General features: G+C 37.3%; 1 protein-coding gene across 8 annotated transcripts in view; it reads right to left on the bottom strand.

Annotated features, from left to right (window-relative positions):
• TAB3 (TGF-beta activated kinase 1 (MAP3K7) binding protein 3) overlaps positions 1-4,764 on the bottom strand; it is a 62,963-nt gene that overhangs the window by 42,324 nt on the left and 15,875 nt on the right. For 7 of the 8 annotated variants that reach the window (XR_001830893.2, XR_001830892.2, XM_037745689.1 and 4 more), the window contains exon 2: positions 2,642-2,739. The exons of the other annotated variant lie outside the window; for it this stretch is intronic. The gene's annotated coding sequence lies outside the window, so the exon portion shown is untranslated. The remainder of the gene's footprint in view (positions 1-2,641; positions 2,740-4,764) is intronic. 8 annotated transcript variants of the gene reach the window in all.

Here is a 4,764-nt window from a genome sequence, read left to right as displayed (position 1 = left end):
CTGGGCTGGAGTGCAATGGTGCGATCTCAGCTCACTGCAACCTCTGCCTTCCGGGTTCAAGCAATTCTCCTGCCTCAGCCTCCTGAGTAGCTGGGATTACAGGCACCCTCCATCATGCCCAGCTAATTTTTGTAGAGACAGGGTTTCACCATATTGGCCAGGCTTAAACTCTTGACCTCAGGTGATCCGCCCACCTTGACCTCCCAAAGTACTGGAATTACAGGCATGAGCCACTGCACCCGGACTTCTTGTTTGTTTTTTTGCCATCCCACATTTATGTAACCCCTTCCTAAGTGCCTATAAAATTCTCTTCCTTTCATAAATGCGTATAGAAGTCACTGTGTGTTATCATTTTCAACACTTAATATACTGATTAACTGTTTATGCTCCTCTAGGATTTTTCACTGTAAATCTTGAGAACAAGAACCAAACATGCTCTTTTGGCTACAGTGCCTTGTACACACTAAATATTCAATATAAATGACAAAATATAGGCCTTTAAAATAACTAGAAATCTAATTTGCTCTAGTTAAGGTGTTTTAAGGTCTTGGTTGTGTCAATTCCTAAATAATGTTACTTTAAAAGAAAGACAGAACAACCTGTTGGTGACATATGCCAGAGGCAGATCATTTTATTACTTAAGGAGATTACTTAGAACAGTGTTTTTTAAATGGTGGGTTGTGGCCTATTAATGAATTGTATAACAAATGTACTAGGTGATGACTATAATTTAAGGGGAAAAGAAAAAGAAATAACAGAAAATATCAATGTGTTTCACACACAGTAATGGCAAATACTAATTTAAAAACTTGTTTCAGGTATGTGTATATGTACTAGATCCCGATTAAAATTTATTTCTTACCGTGAGAAATACTGACTTCAAATATGGTGATATATTTTAGGTTATACAATGAAAAATTGTACTACTTTCCTTGTTACCTTTTTCTGAATAGATGGAAGCTTTCTGATTTAGAAGCAAAGTGGAGGTACAGGAGAAACCTCTGGATATGAAAGTTGAAATGGCTTAACTCTTCACGTTATGAATTTCTGTGTGACTTTCTCTGAAGTGCAGCCTAGATGTGTTCATGTAGCATCCCCACATACATAAAGGAGGCTCCTGTCTTCTAATATATTTAAGAGATTCTTTAAAAAATGAATAGTCTCATTAACCCTGAAATCCAAGATCACAACTGTGGGAATTTCTTAGTGGAAGAGTTTGAAAGATGAACAGAAATGCCATTTTAGTCATTTACTAAACAATTTCTAATCCATTGTCCATTAATTTAATAAAATCTAAGCTTGGTGATATAGAGGACGCATGTCCTTGTAGTGAGAGAAATACACTGGCAGTTATAATAGAGTGGGGTTGAGTTCTATAATAAATAGTCAGAAAAAAGAAACATTGAAGGTAGAACAAAGAGAAGGAGAGCTGAGGAGAGCTTCCAGAAAAGATGACATTTAAGCTGGATTACAAAAAAGAGTAGGTTTTTTGTTTAAAATAAAAACAACAGAATTATAAAGCTGGAAGAAACTCCACATCATCTAACCCAGTAGTTCCCAACTGGGGGTGATTTTGCCCTGCAAGGGACATTTGGCAACGTCTGAAGATATTTTTGTTGTCATACTGAGGAGACGTGCTATTGATATCTGACAGAGTCCAGAGATGCTGCTAAACACCCTACAATGCACAGGACAGCCCCAACAACAAAAAACCGTCCAGCCCAAGATGCCAATAGTCCCAAATCTGAAAAACTCTGTCAACCCAAATACAAACACTTCACACAAGACGGTAACTAAAGGCTGTAGGGATTTTAAAACTTGTTAAAAGCTAAGATTATTAAACAGGTGTCAAAACATCTTGCCTAAGTATTTAATTCACAGCACATACTCATGTGTGTTATTACACTAGGAAACAGATGTTATAAAAAGTGGGAATATTTTCATAATGTGGAAAGATAAACTATCTAGAAATCATGGCTGAAACTGTTATGTAGTCTTTCCTGATAGAGATCTACCAATGGCACAAAGCAAGAATTATGGTTACAAAACCACTAAAAAAATTATACCCTTTTTTGTTCATAATATTGTATTTACCATCTGCTCAATTCAATTATGCAACATGGATTTGAGAATAAGAAAAACTGCAAAAACTAGGAAGTTGGGAAAATTTGTACATCCCACATGTCTAGTTATTCCTTGGGGTAGATCTTTCAATCTCCACCAGCTCCAATGCTGGGGATCTGGCACCTGAGTGGGATTAGCCTCTTTTATTCAAAATAAATTGCTAAATTACCCTTCTATTTTCAGGTAAAGTTTCTAATAGCAAATGAATTGTCCAAAGAACTTGGACAATTGTTAACTCCCACTAGTAGCAGTAGTAGTAGTATTAGTAGTAGTAGAAGCAGTAGCAGTAGCAGTAGTACTAATAGTACTAGTAGTAGCAATAGCAGCAGCAGCAGCTGCTGCTCCTTAGGGTCCCGATTTAGGGCCTAAAGCAAAACACATGAAATCACCTGGACATCTTTTATTTTGTCATCCTTGCTTTTAAACGCACAAAGGACACAGAATATAAATAGAGGGAGGGTGTAAACATGTTAACAGTAATATATATTCATTTTCAAAAAAGGAATATACTCCTTACCTCCAATTTTTCAATTGGTGAAAATTCACCTAAGATGACTCGTCCAGTTTGACACACTGTAATTCACGGTCAAAAACTTGAAGGCTGAAGACAGTGTCCTAAAAAATAAAAGGCTAATGAGGTAAGATTCAAACTGTGAAAGGTTTTTAAATATGACCGTGTGAGTAAGTGATATATGAATAAAAGGTCATGAAAAAGCAGGAAGCCATTTTACTACATGAAATTTTAGTGAATGAAATTTATGTTTAATTGATATATAAGTGAAAGTTTTCCTGGCTGCCTGAGCCACCTGCTCCTCTCTCATCACCTCTAGTGCCTAAGGCAGAGCATAATAACAGCAGAGGAGACAAAGCTTTCCTGAGATTTCAGCTTCAGAGAAAGCTAGCAAGAAGAGCTTTAGCTGCATCTCTGGAAAACCATCAGGAGTTCCTGCAGCTTCCCAAGATGTACTAGTCATTAAAATTCAATGAATTTGATTGCAAAACTGTGCTGAGGCCCTTTTAGGGCCATAGGTCTTTAAAATTTAAAGGACTCCGTGGTGAGTCTGATTTAGTCTCTGGTAGAGGAATTTTTAAAATTCCCCCACCCAAGCAAGCACCACACCAGCACTGCAAGTCCACAACAATGAAGAGAGTATATAATCTTTTCTTCTGTTGTTTTTTTCCCCCCCTGCTCCCCCACCTTTTCCTCAATAGAATTAAAACTGCTCCCTCAGGACTGGAAGATCTTCCCCATGACCCAACCCACAAAAATCACTAATCTAACATTCAGGAATAGCTTTAACTTCTGGAAGAAGGAAGAAAATCACTTTATCATAAGCCTTAGTCAAATAATAAGAGTTTTAGTTAAAGAAGAAACCAGCCTTTGGTTACCCAATTGGGGATTTTAACAACTCAATAAATGACGACATATTTTAGGTTAACCAAATAGCTCTTGTGAATGAGAAAACAGTTCGTTCATATAGAAATATTTCAGCTAATAATAGCAGAAGTGACCAAATTAGAACAATCACAATTTTGCAACCTTTAATTACATAACTAGTTCATGCATTGGTAATCAATGGATGGTAAAAGCGTTAGGTGAAAGGTTGGGCTTCACAAAGGGATCAAGCTGTCACCACCTGAACCCTCTGATGAATCTTCACAACGCTTAAGGTGAAATGACCAGACAATATGTGCCTCCAGATGTGGTGTAGTATGAAGTGACCACAAGCACTCTTACCCACCTCTCCAAAAAAATATATTCTGAACCTAACTAAGCATATAGATCTAATTTCCAGTCCATATAAAATACAAAGGACAAAGAAACAAGTTAAACAATACCTCACCAGAATGGGCTATTCTGGGCATGAAAAAAACGCAGACAGGACTGTTATAAATTATAAGAGAATTAATAGATTTAAGAGGATAAACAAATACAATGAGCAGATCCTGTTGCAAACAAACCAATTATCCAAAAAAAAAGAATTTTTTTAGACAATTAGGGAAACCTGAGGATGGACTAAGTACAAGTGACCCTTCAACAGTACAGGTTTGAATTATGTTGGGTCTACTAATATGTGGATTTTTCTCAATTAAAAAAAAGTTACATCAAGTGTGCCCGCCACTCCTTCCACCTCTTCCCCTTTTTCTGCCTCTGCCATGCCTGAGACAGCAAGACCAATCCCTCCTCTTCCTCCTCCTCCTCAGCTTCCTCAATGTGAAGATGACAGCGATGAAGACCTTTATGATGATCCACTTTTACTTAATGAGTAGTAAATACATTTTTCTTTGATTTTAACATTTTCTTTTTTCTAGCTTACTTTATTATAAGAATACAGTATTTAATATATGTAACATACAAAATATGTGTTAATTGTTTATGTTACTGATAATGCTTCTGGTCAACAGTAGGCTATTAGTAGTTAAGTTTTCGGGGAGTCAAAAGTTGCACAGGGGCTGGGCACAGTAGCTCCCACCTGTAATCCCAACACTCTGGGAGGGCAAGGCAAGAGGATCCCCTGATCCTAGGAGTTTAAGACTAGCCTAGGCAACATGGGGAGACCCTATCTTCACAAAACAATATAAAAATGTAGTCAGGTGTGGTAGTGCATGCTCATGGTCCCAGCTACTCAGGAGGCTGAG

This window comes from Cebus imitator, unplaced genomic scaffold (genome assembly GCF_001604975.1).
Source record: "Cebus imitator isolate Cc_AM_T3 unplaced genomic scaffold, Cebus_imitator-1.0 Scaffold208, whole genome shotgun sequence".
NCBI classification, from domain to species: Eukaryota; Metazoa; Chordata; class Mammalia; order Primates; family Cebidae; genus Cebus; species Cebus imitator.
The sequence above is the reverse complement of the archived record's forward strand: the minus strand, read 5'-3'. Positions and strand labels throughout refer to the sequence as shown.